Genomic DNA, 20708 nt, shown 5'->3' with positions numbered 1-20708 from the left:
ACATGCAAAATATATGCATCCAACTGAAAGGGCAACAAAATCCGTAATCTAGTATAGCAAAGAGTTCTTCTCAATCTTAAGACCTGTGAACTAGAGAAGACATCCACCTGGATATGTGTGCATACACACACACACACACACACACACACACACCATCAACGGTGGGGGAGAAATGAGATGACCAGTGTAGATCCGTTCAAAAAAAAAGAAAACGGGAGATACATAGGAATCACTTGTTGTTAAAAAATTGTAAAATGCAGGCAGTCATGTGTTGGCAGTTTCTTGGTTAGGCCTGGGCTATTCTCTAGGAAAGGCCTTTCCTATTCTCTAGGAAAGATCTTCACAGCTCTTGTCTCTGCCCTCTGGGCTCTTTACCCCACTCTCCGTCATATGGCCCTCGTTTTCCCATCACAAATGGCCAGTGTGTTTAGATGAATAATTTTCTCAGCTTGTTTCATGCCTATAGCAGTTCAGAGGTCCAAAGGCCTCTTTTCATTTTGTATTATGTGTCCCTTTTAATTCAAGGAGACAGTGTTTACCAGACTATAACTCTCTTTAAAACCTATGGGCATCCTATGAAGCTATTGGCTTCCTTCCCTTAGACAAAATCCACACCCACACATTAAGTTCGTCTCTACCTTGAGGTTCTTGGAAACCTCCTGTAGCCCAACACCCTTGATACTTATAGGAGCCCTCTAGTTTGATAACAGGATCCATGAAATACATCTGTGAGATTCTTAAAGGAAACCATTTCTGTTTGAGGTACCACTTCATTTGTTTATTTTTTTTTTACTAAGTCCTCAGTGTATTCGAATGCTTTATTTATTTATTTATTTATTCATTTAACATTTTATTTATTTTTAAGAGAGAGAGAGAGAGAGAGAAGAGGGACAGAGAAAGAGGGAGACACAGAATCCAAAACAGGCTTCAGGGTCTGAGCTGTCAGCACCGAACCCAATGCGGGGCTTGAACTCACAAACTGTGAGATCATGACCCGAGCTGAAGTCGGACACTTAACCCACTGAGCCACCCAGGTGCCCCTTGAGGCACCACTTTAAATCTATTTGAGGTTATAATAGAGTTTTTCAGTCTTACCCTCGGTTGCATCTTCAGACAAGGAGTTCTCAAAGTGTGGTCCAAGGACATGTGGCGGGGGTGCCTCAAGACACTCAGAGAGCCCACTAAGTCAAAACTGTTTTCATAGTAATATGACATAATTTTATTTTTCAGTCTTATTGTCTTACTATCTTCTACATGTAGAATTTTCCAGAGGCTGTGATATCTGCCAGCTGCCTTCTCTCAAGTTAAATGTTACAGAAATGTGTAAACATGTAAAACAATGACACTCTTCTATTTTGTTTTGAAAAATGCATTTTTGAATAAAAACATATTTGGTTATCATATAATGTGTGTTATTGTTTCAAATTAGATTTTAATTCTAAAATCACATATCACACACATAAAAAAAGCATCTCAGGGTCCTCAGTCATTGTAACAGGTGTAAAGGGCCCTAAGATTGAAAAGTTGGAGAAATAACCACTTTTGATTGTTTTGTTTACAAAAGAGCCTATCTGTTCAATGTATTGCTTACATTAGCTATTATAAAATCTCTCTGCAAAGAGCACAAACAACAGCAGTAAAAAATAATTAGACAAAAGAGGGGCATCTGGGTGGCTCAGTCAGTTAAGCAGCTGACATTGGCTCAGGTCATGATCTCACTATTCATGAGTTCGAGCCCTGTGACAGGCTCTGTGCTGACAGCTCGGAGCCTGGGGCCTGCCTCAGATTCTGTGTCTCCCATTCTCTCTCTGCCCCTCCCCCACTCACACTGTGTGTTTCTCTCTCTCAAAAATAAGTAAACACTTAAAAAAATAAAAAAAACTAATAATCAGACAAAAGAAACACAACATGTCCTGTGGAAAATCACGTGACAGACTGCCTGACTTAAAGATGAGTAGGACTCTGGAAGGTTCTTTGGTAAGATAATTGTCTCCAACATTCAAAATTATATTTTTTCTATAGAAACAACATGTAGACCATAAAGACCCAGTGATGAGTCTCTTACATTGGACCCAACCGACAACAGGCAGTTCCTATCTGATGATCTTCTCTTCTTTTGGCTGAGGAAGCAAGATCTCACGTGGTTACAACAAATATGGATAGACCTTCATACACAAGCCCAGCCAACTAATCAGGTTAGAAGGAGTCGGTGCAATGCAAACCTATTCATCCTGTCTATGCTGTAGGAAACATTTTACTGGGATAGTTGAACTAGTAGTTCAAACCCTCTTAATATCTGAATCAGAACAATTCACGGTTTAGTCTTCTCAACCTAGCCAAAAGCCAACAAAAAACTTAACCAGACTTTGTTATTAATATGATATCATATGCTGTTTTAAAGTTCTGAAAAGAAGTCTTTCCAAAGAAAGACTTTTTTTTTGTTAGTGCTTAAGGTTTAAAATCAGATATTAAATAAAGTTGATTCTCAATACTGTTAGGTGAAACATTGACTATCTTAGCTTCCAGATCATTTTGTGCATTCAAGAAATGTCTGTCACTTCACTTTAGTCCCATGCTCAATCATTTAGAACAAAACACAACACAACAAAAATCCCAATCCATTCTGCCAGCTCAACAAAAGGCTTTGTGTGGGTGTGTGTTAGAAAGTAATTATGAGGTTTTTATTTCACTAATTATTCTTCAGCCTTTGAAATGTCAGTGTAGGTCAAAGTAGCAGCCAATGTTTTGAACCAGATCTGAATTCAAATAAGGAGGCTACTGCAGGAAGGACAAGGAAAAGAGTCAACAGTAAAGTAATTTGATGTTATGAGCGACGGAGAATGAGACTCGAGGTCACAGGAATTTAAAGTTTCCAACCAGAGCACCTCAAAAACCCCAAAGTGTCATGCAAAATTTATATTATAGATATGACATGATTGAAAATGCTTCCATATCCACACTGCAATGATGTTCTAAAGAGTTATAAGTTGAGACTTATGAGTTTATATTCAAATTTTTAAAAATTACAAAATCATATAGAGCTTTTTTCTTCTAAGTAGCCATTTTGAGAGCTTATAAACTCATGCCAAATATTATATAACTACTTCAAATATTTTCCTTAATTCTCCTTTAATAACTATTTTTAAGCTGGGGCACCTGGGGGGCTCAGTCGGTTGAGCGTCCAACTTCGGCTCAGGTCATGATCTCACAGTTCATGAGTTCAAGCCCCACATCGGGCTCTGTGCTGACAGCTCAGAGCCTGGAGCCTGCTTCAGATTCTGTGTCTCCCTCTCTCTCTGCCCCATCCCCACTCATGCTCTGTCTCTCTCTGTCTTAAAAAATAAATTAAAAAAACATTTAAAAAATTTAAATATTTTTAAGCTGATTTTATGAATTGAGGTTGGATCTCATTATCTTATAACAAAATTTCATTTTCCAAATATTAAATTGTGGCACTTCCTAACTTCAACAGAAACTAAGCACATCCTCTGAGAACATGAGTAAGGCAGGCAAATTATTCCTTATAATAACTAATATGCATGAATATGCTGATTTTTTGCTAATAAATGATCTCAGGAAGGTTAGTAGACTTAAGTGTAGTGCTGATTTCCCTGACCCCAAGTCCTCAGGACCAGCTAAGTTTACACAATGAAAGCAGACCAGATTGGAGTAAAGTGATTCCATTCATTTCAGTCATGCTCATGACTGATACCCAGTGTCATGACCAAATTGATCACACAATGGTCTCCATCAATCTTTGCAACAGTAGAATTGAGCAGATTAGTTGTGCTGTGGCCTGTTCATTTTCCCTTCTATAGATACAGCTCAATCTGAGAGGAAAAAGAAGAGTAAGTTAATTGAGGATAGAGAGTTCACTCTGATGGCTTATGAACATCACCCCACCTTTACTCTTTGTTCCCATATTTTGATGTCTGGTGGGTCTAATGTGTCCTAGCCTCTTGCTTCTTCATGTGTGGTCCCCAGACCTGCAACCTTGGCATTACTTCAAGCCCCTTCCCAGACCTAGTAACAGAGCCTGCTCTTAAGAAGACCTCCTTCCACCACAGTGATTTCTCTACACTTTAAATCTAAGAAGCATTGGTCTGCTTCTAGCTACTTTGAGAGTTAATTGATTTCTCAATATTAAGCAAGCGCATCATTTACAAGAAGATCTGAGATTGTCTATATGGCTGGAGACCAGGAAGGATGGTTAAGGAAAATATACCAAGAGACTAAACGAAGAATTCAGAAAAATCTCTCCAAAACTGACCCACAGCATCACCGTCACTAGAATCTGAACTGCTTCTGGAACAGCAACACTCTCTGCAGCTTACTCTGACTTGCTTAGTTCCTGACACTCAAGCCCAGCACTGTCCAACAGAAATGTAATCTGAGCCACAAAATGAGCCGCAGACGTAATTTTAAGTTTTCTACCAGCCACATTAAAGAGATCAAAATAAGCAGGTAAAATTAATAATATATTTTAGGATGCCTGGGTGGCTCTGGTTTCAGCGCAGGTCATGATCTCACAGTTTGTGAGATCGAGCCCCAGGTCGGGCTCTGCACTGACAGTGTGGAGCCTGCTTAAGATTCTCTCTCTCCCTCTCTCTCTCTCTCTGCCCCTCCCTTCCTCATGCTTTCTCTCTCAGGATAAATAAATAAACTGTTAAAATAATAATAATAATAATACATTTTATTTAACCCACTATATACAAAATACCAATCAACATTTAATCAATATTAATGAGGTAGTTTACATTTTTGTACTAAGCCTTCAAAATTTGGTGTGTATTTAACACTTACAGCACATCTCAGGACTAGACATTTCCAATGCTCAATGGACACATTTAGCAGTGGTTACTATATTGAATAGGATGGTTCTAGCCCCAAAACCACAATTGTAACTTAGTCCGTCCTCCCTACATCGTATGGGTGGTATTTCAGAGCCCATACTTTTTTAATTGCTTGTAATCTGGTGCATGATTTAGAGATTTCTATTATGTCTCAATTTGTTGTGTGTGTGTGTGTGTGTGTGTGAGAGAGAGAGAGAGAGAGAGACAGTGAGAGAGAAAGAGAAGGAGGAAGAGAGAGAGAAGGAGAAAAAGAGAGAAAGAAAGATTTATTTTTGTCCAATTGGAAGCATGCCCAAGTAATGCGCTATGGCTTTTCTAAGATATTAACTCTTCCCAGTGAGTTCTGCTCCTTTCTAGCTTACTAGGTTGTAATCTAGGTTAGTAAATTAGGTTAATAAATACTTTCTCTAAAGATGTTCTCCTTGCTTATCCCCAGACAACTCAGTATAAGGAGAACTCAACTTTTCCAGGCATCCCATTGTAGATTTGATAGCACGGAAGCTGGGCTTGTCCAATTCTCAATCTCTTTATCTGTCAAAAGGGAAAATAATGGAGTTTCCGATGCAAAGATTAGTTGCAGCAATGCACAGACTCTCCAGTGCTGGCACACGCTAGAGGTTCGATAAGTGCTATTTATCATCATTTTTAATCCCCCTTGAACCTCAATAATAGCCAAGGAACTAAAGATAATAAGGTGACCTGGGATTGTAAGAAGAATGATAAACTCTCATGTCAGAGCCACCACCTACCTTCCAACACTAAACCAGTGCCTCCTGTTCTAGGTTTTTGTTTTAACTACTGCTCTTTGGTGGTACTAATTTTTGTGTTAGTCAAAATACTGTAGGTTCAGCAGTGGTTAACAAATAAATAAATCAATAAAAGTGCCATCTCAAGGGTTTAATACAACAAAGGCTCAATTTTCATTCAAGTCACAGCCTGATATGTGTCAGGTGGCTTTCTCGGGTGATGGCCCTCCAGTTGGGGACTCAGAGATCTAGTCTATTTCCATATTGTTTGGCTGACCTCTTAAACACCTTGGCCCCCAAGATTTCTGAAAAAGGGACACACACACCATGGATAACTGAGAAAGGTTTATGAACAGGCCCAGAAATGGCTTGCATTTCTGTCCATAGTCCATTGACCAAAACATAATCAAATAACCACAACCTAACTGTACGTCTTCCTCTATGATCAGAAAGGCACCTATGAAACAGAATTTAGAAAACACACGACACTGTTTTTTACACAGGTTGGTATTTTGCGCATTTGGAGCACAGAATGCAATATTTTAAAAAAAGCAGTCCTCCCAAATGTCAGGGTGCATATGGTGGGTTAGGCATGGGATGGAAGGAAATGATTCAAAGACATACGGAAGGAGAAAAAAATGACAGCCCTGGCTTGTATGTATATAACAGTCAAGATGCGAAATCAAGGAAAAAATGCAAATTTATCTTCATTTAATAATGTCTGATGTTTATTTAGCACAGTACAGTTCTAAAAGTTAGACGGTACTTTTAAATTTCTATAAATTATCGTACTTCATCCACAGAGCCTTGTAACATAGGTGGTACTTTTTCCGTTTTACAGATGAGTATGAGCTGAGTAAGGGCAGGTTCGGTGACTGCCATCCAAGGGGTCTAAAGCCAAGGACAGCCTTCTGCCTGAGTGCCACAGGGCTCTAGAATCCAGTCTCTCATCCAGGCCAAAACCCCTCCCAATGCAGTGGCAGATGTTCCCCAGACTCTGAGTAAACACCAGTGAAACAAGTTCGCTGTGTCATAAGGCTTCTTTTCCACTCTCAGACAGTGCCAGCTACTTAGTTTGACATTGATTATTCTTTATTCTGCTTTGGCGACTATAGAAAAGACTAACCTTTTTTTTTTTTACATCATAATTTAATAGTTGGAGACAATTATACCTGTTCCCCACCCTGAATTCTTTTACAACCTATCTTTTCAAAGTTTCCTCAATGACACTACCAACTTTTATTGCCATATCCTATTCTGGTTTGTTAACATCCCTTTTAAATATAAATTCTTTTAATGTTTATTTATTTTTGGGAGAGAGAGCGCAAGTGGGGAAGAGGCAAAGAGAGAGGGAGACACAGAATCCGAAGCAGGCTCCAAACTCTGAGCTGTCAGCACAGAGCCCCACGTGGGGCTCGAACGCACAAACTGTGAGATCATGACCTGAGCCAAAGTCGGATGCTCAACTGACTGAGCCACCCAGGCGCCCCTAATGTTTATATTTGAGAGAGAGAGAGAGAGAGAGAGAGAGAGAGAGAGAGAGAGAAGCAGAGACAGAGGGAGACACAGTCTGAAACAGGTTCCAGGTTTCAAGCTGTCAGCACAGAGCCTAACACAGGACTCGAACTCACAAACTGCGAGATCATGACCTGAGCTTAACCGACTGAGCCCCCCAGGTGCCCCAAATGTCAACATCCCTTTCAAAGCTTAACACCCACAGTTAAAAGCAGCATTGCATACGTGATCTGAGGTTGCTATCTTTCTTCAGCAAGGGGAATGGGATGCATGGCACACCCTGCCCTTCATGCCTCCTATTCTGAATGACTCTCTCTTACTGCTATACCCTGCTCCTTTGAACCGACCACCTCCCTGAGGGGTTCCATATATTGTGAACTGCCTGATAATTTCAAGTAGAAATCTACAAATGGGTTCCTCTGTGGTAATCTTCAACCCTGAAAAATATCTAAAACACTCAATAGTCACCGATATTTGCTTGAAAACATTTTACCAGATAGTCTTCACTGCACTCTGCCTTGTAAGTTATAGGAAAGCGTGAAAGGTAATAGAAATGCTTATACATTTCACTTTACTTTTTTCATTTTCATTTTATTTTATTTTACACTTACTATGGGCCAGAGTCTGTGAGGTTAGAATGGAAGACAAATCAATCATGGTGCCGAGAGTCTAGTAGGAAAGACAGACATTGCTCAAATACTCATGTAAGTAAATGTAAAGTCACAAATATAGTTCTTTGAAGGAAAAGACCAAGTACTTTGAGAAAGCACAAAACGGACCAGTTCTAAATTGTGGAGTAATCTCTTAAAAGGTAGAGATTTACGATCTGAGTAATGACTAAAAAGTTGAACCTGGATGGTTGGTTCGCAAATCTCATGCTCTATCCATTCATTATACATTCTGCCTTGCTAATGGAAAGTGAAGAGACATCCCGGAAAAAACGGTCACATAATGGGATTTCTAGCACATGTATTTCTAATGATAAATAAGGGACCAAACAATTCATGTTTACCCTTTGAGAAAAAAATCCAACAGAGATTATTTTTAAAAGAAACCTACATGCTGCGGCACCTGGGTGGCTCAGTCAGTTAAGCGTCCAACTTCGGCTCAGGTCATGATCTCACAGTTTGTGGGTTTGAGCCCCACGTCGGGCTCTGTGCTGATAGCTCAGAGCCTGGAGCCTGCTTTGGATTCTGTGTCTCCCTCTCTCTCTGCCTCTCCCCTGCTTGTTCTCTCTCTCTCTCTCTCTCTCTCTCTCTCTCTCTCTCAAAAGTAAACATTAAAAAAATTAAAAAGAAAAGAAAAGAAACCTGCATGCTGAGAAATGAGGGTGGTGCAAAGGGCTGGACAGGAGAGGTAACACAACTTGGAACATTGTTTGGAAAGGCTTCCAACAGTCTGGGTAATTATTAGGACACAGAAAACACCAAAGATGAGATTTGAAGATGCAAGATATGGAAGACATGTGCAATGCCTCAGAGGAAGGAAAGAGAAAGGATATATCCTGACCCTCAGCTCCCAGAAGGAATACACACACCTTAGGATAGGGTTGATCTGCACATGAGAAACTTACTCGCCTTTTTCATTACAAGAAACCAGATGTAATGGACTTGGGAACACCAATGGCAATGTGGAGTCCACCTCACGATATGAGTTCTTCTGTCCTCCCCAGATCAGATCTTTATGTCACATTACTTCTGTCTGAGTAAAGTGAGTTTCTCAAATGCAGCTTTTTCCAGTTAAAGAAATAAGGGGAATGGTTTTCCAATGTGCTTTAATGTTTTCAAGAAAAAATTGGATTTATGCCTTGTAGAAAACACATTGGTTCGCTGCTTCTGAAAGGTCTTCCCTTGACTTAACATAGAGCTTGGAGCATGTTAACATTCTAGAGACTTTAGAATAAACATAAACTGCTCTAATGAAAGTTTATACTTGATCTCTTTCTCAGCTGGCATTTTTTTTTTTTTACAAAGCAAAATAATAAAATTCAAATCTGCTGTTGTTCAACCATTCTGGATTTTCCAAGAGCCGTGTTAATAAGTAAGTACTTTAAATGGAACTGATAACAACATGTAAGTCTCTTAAAGATAGTAGAAACCTCAGAAAGGTGTCTCATATACAGTTTAGCTATGAAATTGGGTTGCTACAAAGCAAGCTATTTCCCACCTTGAAATTCTAGCCATTCTCCACATTATTTTTCAAAGTCTGAGGGCAATTCAATTTTACATGGCATTTTCAATGGGATTTTAAAATGTACTTCTGGAGTAAAAATATTTCTGTATCATAAAATCATTATATAGCATTTTCTTTTCTGTCCTTTAGTATCTGGATTTATTTCTCTTTTTCTCAATTCCTAGATTAGGCAGAATCTCTCGCTTTTCTATCAAGGACATTTCAACAAGATATAGATTTCAGGATTATTTGGTCTATGGTCCTAAAAATGCAAAGAGCTCTGTTTTAATGTATTTGATTTTCTTTAGAGTCAACATTCCTTCTTGCATTTAAATGTGATGATGTAAATCAGAGCTGACACGATGAGCTCTGTCTGCAGCTTTTGCTTGGTCCCAGCATTTATGCACCTCCTGTGCAGATTCCAGCACATTCTACATTGTTTATCCTAATCACTATTACACCAAGTAAATAAACACGGTTATAGTTTACATATAAAGCAGCTTCTGCAGAGAAAAGATACATGATGATTCATGATAACAGGGAAACCACAAAACCCCAGATGTTCAGATAGGGTTTATAATGGAGTTGTGTGTTATGTTCAATTTTATGCAGAAAAATGAACAACCTTTAAACTGCACACAAAACGGTTCACATGACATCATTTTAGAGACCAGCAGTGTCTTTCAAAGTCCAATAGTTTGTCCTCCAGCTCCGGAACGGAACCACTGTTTCTTTCGTTAAACACCGAATGGAGTTGTTAGCTCGCATATTAGGTCTGTGTTGCATGAACAATATGCATCTTTGAATACCTGCCTTACACTCAGCCCCGTGAGATGCTCCCACTCGGGAAGACTTCCGGGAACAGCAGGTTCTCCCTTCCTGGCTCATCTGTACTCTGAAGTGCACGCTTTCTTCACAGCATATGCTCCTGGAGTGGAAAAGCAATGGAATCGGTCTGCCTCTGCCGGCACTGAATTCACCTTTTCATTCCCTTTGCCCTCCCTTCCTCTGACCTCCCGACTCCCCTTTCCTCTTCTTTGCCTCCCTCTCCATCCTTATACCCTGACCCTTTTGCCTCTGTCTTTTATGTAGAAAGTGTAAAATTGAATGTTTATACAAAGATTATGTAATGCATTTCCATTGTGCTTCTGGGAGATGTGCTTTGTCAGGCCAATATTACTATGCAGCTCACAGAACCACAGACATTTTTTTCCCCCCGCTAGGAGAGAATTAGAGATAACCCCGTGAAGTGGTTTCCAAATTATATTTTAGCAGTGGCATCTCAGGTTTAAAGACAATTCTACATGTGATCACAATATACAAAATGGGTGAAGGTAGAGCTTCTCTTTGAAACAAAGAAGTAAGGAGCGCACAGAGGCCCTCCTCCTCATCCCCCTCTTGCCTTCAAGGACCCCCAGTCTCCTCAGGAAACAACTGAAAAGCCTTGATATCATGCTATCTCCTATCTGAGGACCAGAAAGATCAAATACTTTATCCCAGGTAACATACCTTTTGAGTTACAAGGACACAAGCACAACCCAGTTTTCTGTAGCTGGGAATTATAGGTGATTTTGCTCTTATGTTAATAAAATGGGAATTCAGAGCTGATGAAAACACAGAATGACCTCAAGTGAAAAATGGAGTTGTTATGTAACTTTAATAAACATTTATTTAACATTTATACCGTGCTAGGCAACAAACGGGTATTACAAATGTAAAAAGAAAAATTCATTCCTTCAAGATGCTTAGAGCCCAATGGCTGGAAAGATGCATAACACAAAACAACAACAACCTCAGAGTTTCAGAAGAACAATATATAGAAAGAGCCTTGAATCTTCTCTGTGGAGTCATGGAAACTTGACACGCAAGGTAGAGTTTTATTGGGGACATGGAAGACAGGAGCCGGCCAAGAAAAGGACATTTAGGCAAAGGATCCAGCATGTATGAAGGCATGGAGGAAGGAAAGGGGATGGCTTCATCCAGGGACTGTAAGCAGCTTGGTGGAGCATCTAACTTGGGAGGGGAGCGTTGGGCAATGAGGTTGGAAAAGCAGAAAGAACCAAATACCTGTTTACCTTATAAGAAACTGGGGAGAAGAAGATATAAGATTTCTGAGCAGGGAAAAATGATATGCAAGTTAGGAGGATGCAAATCAGGGCTGTGACAGTGAAGGTGACAATGAGATACAGAGTCAAGAGGACTCACAGTGGATGATGAGTGAGAGTAAAAGATAAGATAGGGCCAGATTTCCAGTGTGAGCAGTTGGGTAGATGGTTGTCAGTCTCTGGACAGAGAATATAGAAAGGAGATCACATTTTAGGCTCAGAGAAAATGACAATTATTTTGGTTTTGAACATAATGAGTTAGAGGACAAGATTTGGGGTCCTGATGAAAAAGTCTCATGCTTTTAGATAAAATGCTAAGAAGAAAGTCAAAGATTTTTAAAGGGGGATGGGGGAGACCAGTGGACAATGCCAATTTATATGTAGTAACTAAATCCTTGAAGAAGGTTTCTCCAGAAGACCATAATTATGAAAAAGATAAGAGAACAGAAGAAAGAACCCTCAAGGACTCCCAACATTGAAGTGATAGGTATACAATGAACGTCCCACAATGAGGCTGAGAAGGGGCCACCAGAAGTTTAAGAGAACCATCCTAGCAAGAAAACTTTCATGGAAACCAAACCAAATGAGGAAAGAACATCATGGGACAGAGAGTGGCCAACGGTGATCAATTCTATAGGGAAGCCAAGTCAGATGAGAACTGAACATGACTGACTGTATTTGGCTACAAGGATGTTGTCTGCAGTCTTTGCTGGGCAGTTTAGCAGAGTGACAGGGACAGAGGCTGAAGTCTAGCGTTCATTGTCTGAGAAACAAACGTAAAGTGAGAAGCAGGGATTTCCATTGTAGGTTGTTGTTTCAAGAAACGTTCCTATGAAGGGAAGGGGAAATATGGGGTTTTGTACAAGGAAAATGGGAAGTAAATTAATTTCCTTTATGAGAGAAACTCAAGAGATATCAATGGAGCTGGCGAGTTTGAAGATCCAAGAGAAAGAGAAATGGCAGAAGGAGAACCGCCCCAAGGAACTGCGAGAGGACTCCCGGACCCCGGAGGCAGTAATAGCCCTGAACAGGTAGAAGATGGGTACAAGAGGAGATGTTTCTAAATAGTGGAGTAGACGGGGTGCCTGGGTGGCTCAGTCCATTAAGCTTCCAACTTCAGCTCAGGTCATGATCTCATGGTTGGTGGGTTCGAGCCCCGCGTCGGGCTCTGCGCTGACAGCTCAGAGACTGGAGCCTGCTTCTCATTCTGTGTCTCCCGCTCTCTCTCTGCCCCTCCCCCACTCACACTCTGTCTCTCTGTGTCTCTTGAAAATAAATGTTAAAAAAAAATTTTTTTTAGAAGAATAGTGGAGTAGAATCCAAGTGCTTTCCCCAGAAAGCTAAATGCTGGAAGCGAGTGAGGAGGTAGCCAGGACAGAGTTTGGAGATAGAGGGAAGTTTGGGAGAGTCCCTGAATACAATGGCTGAGGGCAAGAAATGCACTGAGAGGGACGTGCACAAAAATTGCCCATTAATGTTGAAATATAACTGAGCTTAGAGACATGAGTTTCCAATTCCAGTCTAGTTCTCGGCAGATGTCCATTCTGAATCCTCGCCCTAGGGGTTGGGAAATGTGGCGACGGTATTATGAGATGCAGCTACATTAGGCCCATGTGTCAAGGGGACACTGGAGCACGTAAGAAGGAAAATGTGCATTCTGAAAACTTTCAAAGTTATTGAGAGGCTCAACATCCCGCGTGTAGATTTAATCAGCTTCCCTAAATTCCATCCCATCTTCCCATGCCCTTCGGGCAGAGACACGCTACATTTTTCCTCTCGCTACAAGCAACATACCCCCTACTACTTTGTGTTCACTTTCAACTTCACTTTCCACTTCTCGGTGTCATTAGAATGGGCAACAGCAATGGGCGACCCTTCTGTCTGCCGGATGATTGTGTCTACAGGGGCCACTTGCAGTCCATCAGAGGGCAGGTATGTCCTCTCCACTCGGGGAAGATTATCCCGTATACATAATCACCGGCACTCCCTATCCCGATACGGTCAGTTAATAACAATCTGTCTTTCCAAAGACCTCAATGAATTCGGGAGCTGTTGCCTCACAGAGCGTTTTCACCACTAAAATTGCTCTTAGAGATAGTGGGGGGAAAAGAATCAAATTAAGTCATTTCCCTCCTACCCTTTTGCTACCTACTTGGAAATCATTAGTACAAATGATAGTTACCCTAGCAATAGCAATGCAATCAAAACAACCACATCCATCTCAGTGAACCATGTCGCTGGCTTGGCTATTCCATTGGCTGCTAATTAACAGTGACACACATTAATGGCCCCAGCAGCGGGGTCAGCACAGCATTAGCAGTGCTGTAATGCAGGCAGAAATGATAGATATGAAAGTCTTTTCTCCAGCTCCAAAGAAGAAGGGGGGAAATGAAAGTCACTTGACAACAGATCTCCCATGGAAGCTGCTCGAAAGCAGCAGGCTCCCTGAATCTGAGAGAAGAAGAAAATACCGAATGAAAACAAGTCCCTGCTTCTGGATGTCTGAATAATTGTATGTGTAATTCAAAAGACTGCGAACTTAGTCTCGAACAAAGTAAAGGAGATCACCTCCGTGTGGAGTCTGGAGGAGGGATGGCAGGTTCATGGTGGAGCTAAGCTTTTGTTCTGAAATCTTTCCTCCAGTCCTTCGGTTCGTTTTTACTGAAAAACACAATGAAAAGTAAAATTAAAAAACCCACCGACGGCTCTCCACCACACCACAACTATAGCCTGAGCTGTGTGACGGTAGAATCAGCAGCTGTCCAGAAAGGGGCTTTGAGGCCTGTCTGAAAAGAAATCTCCCTTAGTGTTCTAGAGAGACCGAAATGGATTCTTCAGGAGCTCCTCTAAATTTTTTCAGTGTTTATTTATTTTTGAGGGAGAGAGGGAGGGAGCGTGAATTAGGAGGGGCAGAGAGAGAGGGGGAGACACAGAATCCGAAGCAGGCTGCAGGCTCCGATGTGGCTGTCAGCACAGAGCCTGACGCGGGGCTTGAACACACGAATCGCAAGACCATGACCTGAGCCAAAGTCCAACAGTTAACCACCTGAGCCTCCCAGGCGCCCTCAGGAGCCCCTATAAAGGAACAATCACGTTACTTGGCCGATGTTACCCAATGCTCTAGTGCCCTCCGGCTTTGTAGGGTTCTGAGCAGGAAGCAGGTGCTCATCAAATACTTGTCTACTAAATGAATAAGTCTACCCCTGATTTTTATCCACGTCTTCCTGACTAGTCAGATTACAGTTTGCGCCTATCCTTGAGCAATGTCCAGAGAGGCACAAAGACAAATCTGTGATGGGGCTGGCGGTTAGAGGACATGGAGTTCAGGGAACAGCTGGGGAGGGAGGACAGGAGGGTTCAGGGTAACGAAGTACAGCTTGAGGGCCTCAGGCGCCTGTCAGGAGGAAAAAAAAAATGAAATGATAAGGGGGTGTCGGCGAAGACAAAGGTGTCTGCCTGGAAACCTCAGAAGGCAACCTGGGAGCCTCCCTCTTTTGGGGAGGAACGTGAATCTAGCCCCATACTCTGATGCTTCTCTTTTCTGTTGCCTCTTCCCCTAGTCTCCAAGGGAAGCAGACTGTGTTTGTTTGTTGTGCACGGCGCTGCAATACACAAACAGATTGACATAAATTTATGCCAGCCTTTCTTGTTTAAAAACATGAATTATTCAAGAAATATTACAATATTAATTAGAAATCATTAAAATACGAGTGTTGGGGGAGGGAGGAATGAGATAGTGCATTAGCAAAATCGCATTGAGCCCAAACATAAAGTGTGCCAAAGCCGCTTAATCATTGTTTTGATAGTCAAAATACCGTAACACCAGTTTCGCAGAACGGGGGAAAGGAAGACTCTTGGAAGCTTCTGCTTCCCGTTATTATTGGCGAGATTAATTATTTATGGAGCTCCGGCAGTGTACTGGGTGCTCCAGAAGACACAAATAAGAAGAGGTTTCTGCCCGAAGGGCATAGGAGAGAAATCAGAGCGGCACCAAGTTCTGACACACGCACCCAGCCGGTGATTAATGATCAAGAGGACGAGGGGATTTTGCTTTGACTTTTCAGTTTGCTCAGTGCTTTGAGTTTTCAGCTTTCAGAGGAATCACAAAGTGAACATTGTTCCTAAAGAATTCCAGGGAAGACGTAAGCTTTCGGGAGCCCTATAAGTGAGAGAAATGTATACATCCGGAAGGTTAGTGTCCATTTGCAAACTATGGAGGGCAGCAACAGTGAACCAGGATATTGAAAGGCATTCATTGTATTGGGTAAAATAGGTCTGGAGGGCTCCCTGGTGATGGTGATTATTTCATATTTTTTACGGGTCCACAAACTACAATTGTTACACAAAAGCACACGTGATAGAAATTCTGCAAATCATGAAGGTTACAACCTGGTGAACGTGTATTATCATGTACACAAATACAACCCTGGTGCCGACATACGGTGATCATTTAAGAAAGGGACCTCAGTGTGAGTGATACAACAGTGCGTGTGAAAGACAAGATCAGGAAACATAGTGAGTCAGTTGATCTCAGTTTTTAGAGGGGCCATTTTGACCGTGAATTAACTATTTCATGGTGGTAGGGAATCACTCCAAGGCTGTTACGTGGAACACAAATAGGATCCTTGTGACCTTAATTGATTACAATAGCTTCCACGCTGCACCAGAAGAGGTTGAATCAATGAGCAAGTGATTATCACACCCTGCAGGATATGGGCAGGAAAGAGTGAAAGCAGGCTTGCAGAGAGCCGGTTTTGGAAACTAGTTCCACCTTTTGCCCCATTTGGCTTAGTTTGTGCCCCACAACAGCCTGTGGTCATGCCCGAGCACCATCAGCACTGACTTTAAGGTGTGAAGATGGGCATGGCAGAAGGAGCCACGGAATCTTTCAGTCATACCCAAATTGACAAGACCTCGGAAACTGCCAAGGACATTCGGGCTATGCTGTTTCTCCCTCATTTAGAACAAGAGGCTGTTCTATTGCACGATAAAGAGCATCTAGTCTACGGCTCCCAGACTGTGGGGACTTTGTCTTATTCCCTCCCCATCCCCATCACAGGTCAATCTCCACATATTCAGAAGAAGAGCTGGAAGGTAGGGTTTGAAGCCCTTATGGCTGGAGTACAGAGTCAGGAAATCAAATGGGTCTAAAAAGAAAGAGGTAGCAGCTGAAGAAGGAGAAGTGAATCCAGAAACAAGGAGACACAAACCCGGAAAAGCCAATCTCAAATACAAGTTGGGAATCTAGACCCACAGTGGATCAAAGTCTTGGGAACGGCAACAATCACAAAGGAAGAGACGAGTGAATTCTCCAGGGCCTGCTCCAACTGGCTTTTTATTTCTTTTTGCAATTCTCATGGGTGTCTCCTCTCACAGAGTGCCCTTGGTTGCTGAGGGAGCCTTCTGACAGACTGCATAGGCCCTGGGATGCTCAATAAATATTTGTGGGGTGAATGACTCAATGATTTTAATTTCGGTTCAAATCCATCTAGGCACCAGCAGATGTTCAGGGAATCTAAATTAATGTACTTCCCACTCGACGTATATAAATTGACCGATATTACTAACAGGATGTGGAGACAGGGTTGGAACAAATGTGACTATTTATAAAAATCAAAGCTAAGTGAGGCAGTTATAGAACCTTAGAAGTTGGGTCATTTTCCACACTCATTAAGCAGCCTCCAAACAACACTTGGCTTCTAGCATTTGCATTGGTTCCTCGCATATTGCCCAGTATTGCCATATGTCCCTTCCCATACTGACACTTTTATTTTTCTTGTGCATCTGAACCCTTTTTCTCTCCACTTGGCTAAGACGAGGGAATCTGCCTTCGATCACTCTGAGTTCAGGTCCAAATGTGTGTTAACTAACTCTCTTTTTGTCATTCTCAAAATACACACACACACACACACACACACACACACACACACCTCATAGTCACACAAAAGGAGAAGTTAGTATATTAACTTTTTCATTAGATACACATTTTTTTTAGGAATGTTGCCTTTAACTTCTGGGAGTGGGAATAGGAGTTATTTTTAAGGCTACAATAATAGCTGTAATAATAGGCCAGAAAAACAACCAGCAGAATAAAATAAAGGTGAGAATCCATTTGGAAGAAAATATGAGTGTGATGGGATACTTGACCCCACAAACATGACCTCAATAGCTGATCAAAAGCATTGTGCTTTCCAAATGATCAGGATGCAATTTAATATAGTAGTAACTTCCCAGGTTACAAGATCAACTGTCACAGTCTGAATTTCTTTGAGTTCATGTTTACAAGCTCTGAATATCTCGGCAGAATAAAAAGCTCAAAAACAGCATACCGCCACTTGAAGCAAAGAACTTACCAAATGCTTCTTGATTCATTTATTAACTGACCGGGCGTCCAGGTTGAATTCAAGTGCACCCTGCTAAGGCTCTGTCTCCGCTACAAAAGCAAAGTACGGGGAAGAAGCGGTAACAATAGTGACAAAACTTGACTCAGATGGTCATGCTCCAGTTAACACGATGGACTAAACCTCTCATCCCATGCCTATATCCTCTGGGATGGAATGGAGGCCAAGAAGAAGTGTGGCACCTCTCAAGAGGGAAACTTTAAGATGAGAAGAAATATGTTTGTATGCCACGCATACACATACTCGGCACCGTATTCTTCATAAATATTCTCATAAAATGCTCTTAAAAGTTAGGTTTTACTTGAAACCGTGTAGGCATGCACCAGACTGATTCATCAGAAACCCCTAGGATCCAACAGGATCTAGGATCTTTTGGGGAAAGGAACCATACCCCAAAGTACCAGGACCATCTGAACTAGGGTCAGCCTACCTGAAGTTGAGAATCCTCAGAGCCAACACCGCACCGCACCTTTGAGAATATGCACGGTGCCCTCAGGCCCTGTGGGTTCCAGAGCAAAATCAAGAGGGAAAGTTGCAGTCTCCTGGCCAGAAAAGCCACCCTGGGCTGCGTACCTCTTACTATGTTATTAAAAACAAAACGAAACTCTCTTCAAAAAAGGTGGTCGAGCAGGCTGGAGGCAGCGGCCCTGCAGCAGACACAGAGATGCAGATCTTTGCGGAGACCCTGATGGGCGAGACTATCGCCCTTGAGGCTGAGCCCATGACCCCAGTGAGAATGTCAAAGCCACAATCCAAGACAAGGAGGCCATCCCGCCTGACCAGCAGCATCTGCTTTCTGTGGGCACACAGCTAGATGATGGTTGCACCCTCTCAGACTACAATACCCAGAAAGAGTCTACCCTGCACTTGGCGCTTCACCCGCAGGGTGGCACCACCGAGCCTTGCCTCTGCCAGCTGGGTCCAGAAATACAACTGCGACACGACGGTCTGCCGCAAGAGTCAGGCTCACCCGCACCCCGCGCTGTCAAGTGCCGCAAGAAGTAGAGCCACACCAACAACCTGCACCCCAAGATGAAGATTACATAAGGCTCATCCACCGGCCCTTCCTTTGTCTGCAGGGTGACATCTGGCCTGAGCCCCAAGGCCCGTGGGGCTCAATAAAGTTTTCCTTTCCTTGCAAACCAACCAACCAACCAACCAACGAACCTCAGGAAATCCACATCTCGCCTGGTGCAAAAGCTCTCACACGTAGTACACAGTTTCAGTCAATCCTGGCCTCAGGGAAAACCCACGGTGCCCTAGATATGACTAGAGCAGGACACTGTAAGGACTTTCCATCATTCTTCTCTAGACATTCTTTTCCTCTCCCACTATAGCCTCAATGCATAGATTTCTAAAGGTTGAGAGTCTGGATCATGCTAATTAGAAATAGTTTATGCCAGGGCACCTGGGTGGCTCAGTCACTTAAGCAACTGAGTTTGACTCACATCATGATCTCATGGTTCGGGGGTTCCAGCCCTGCATCGGGCTCTGTGCTGACAGCTCAGAGCCTGGAGCCTGCTTCGGATTCTGCGTCTCCTTCTCTCCCTGCCCTCCCCCTGCTCACACTCTGTCTCTCTCTCAAAAATAAATAAACATGCAAAAAATATTTGTTTAAAGAAATAGTGTATGCCATAACATAACCTGGCAGAGTCAAAGGGCAACAGGATGCCTGTATTTGAGTGTGTCAAAACTGTAGCAAGAGATTGTTCTTTCCATTCTGTCATCCTGTGGAAAAATGCTCCATAGTGACCATCCACAGATGTGTTCAGATGTCTGGTCATCCTAAATCCTTCCCTTTGAAAGCCTAGCATGATGGCAACTTCTTCAACCTTCTGGATAGGGATACTTTATATACTGCACTGGTTATCACAACATAAGGTACAATTTACTGCAGCAGGAAGAAAATAACCAGGGGTCTCAAGATGAAACCCTCATTCCAGTGCATTTTAATACTTACTGTTTTTAAAGCATCGGGGAATCTGCATCTTGCCCACGGCAAAAGTTCACAGAAAATATGATTACACTAATATCAGTGCCAGGTGTGGTTGTCGTCTGCGGGCCAAGGAGCAAAGGCCACATAGAGTCCTAACTCTCCGTATGAAAGGCTACACCTCCCTAAAATTAAAGCCAAGAAACCAGAGCAGAGGAGACAAGTAAATATCCCCTTTTCCCCGTGGCACCTCCTGCCTAATGGGAATCGTAGTTAATGATCTGAATCGAAAGCGAAGTCTTGTTTTATGGAATGCTCACTCTTTGTTAAGCAAAGCTGTTTGGGCGAAGGACCATTCTATTGATTTAAAAATTGATTTCTTTTTTTCCCCCTTCATATAACTAAAACATGGCTCACAAATCACAGCTCTTTTATTCTTCTGGCTACAACCTAGGCTGAATCTCTCCCAACCTACTCACCGAGGGATGTCTGATGGAGGAAGTAGGAACATTTGGACAGAGATTGTTCAAGATTCTATTAAAGGTTTCAAGTGGCTTCCTTTGAACATTTGGTAATTTATATTTCGAGTCCCTTGGTGTAATTATTGTAATTATCATTAATCATCAACTTCCAGACCCAATCGAAACACAGAACATTGGAAAGGTCAAAGCAATGGAGAATTCTACCAATTCTTCACAGAAGATACGAGGCATTAACATTCTGATGCTCCACTTGTGTGACAAAGATTGTAATGAAAACAGAAAATAGCAAAAGATTAATGTGTTCTCATGATAAGAATCATCATAAGGAAAAGAGAAAGTGGAGCAAACTTAACCCACTCCTGTCACAGAGGCATGGTGATGAGTGGGGTTGAGGCTCAGGGGCGGGCTGTGGCAGCTGGGCCTGACCCTGCCAAAGAAGAGCATGCCTTCCTTCTCTTGTGGAGTAACAAAAGATAAGAAACGAGCTCAGGAACACAGTAG

General features: G+C 42.1%; 1 long non-coding RNA gene and 1 pseudogene across 1 annotated transcript; one reads left to right on the top strand and one right to left on the bottom strand.

Annotated features, from left to right (window-relative positions):
• Positions 1-3523: 3523 nt before the first annotated feature.
• Positions 3524-14048, bottom strand: LOC131517033 (uncharacterized). The gene is made up of 5 exons (XR_009264346.1): positions 13960-14048; positions 8688-10214; positions 7726-7783; positions 5316-5384; positions 3524-3830 (listed from the first exon to the last, which is right to left on the bottom strand). It is a non-coding gene; the product is annotated as an uncharacterized LOC131517033 (long non-coding RNA).
• A 4408-nt stretch (positions 14049-18456) lies between these two features.
• On the top strand, positions 18457-18839 carry LOC131517962 (ubiquitin-like; annotated as a pseudogene).
• The last annotated feature ends 1869 nt before the right edge of the window (positions 18840-20708 follow it).

The sequence above is a fragment of the Neofelis nebulosa genome, chromosome 7 (assembly GCF_028018385.1).
Source record: "Neofelis nebulosa isolate mNeoNeb1 chromosome 7, mNeoNeb1.pri, whole genome shotgun sequence".
Classification (NCBI taxonomy): Eukaryota; Metazoa; Chordata; class Mammalia; order Carnivora; family Felidae; genus Neofelis; species Neofelis nebulosa.
Note: the sequence above shows the minus strand (reverse complement) of the source record. Positions and strands in the feature narration are given on the sequence as shown.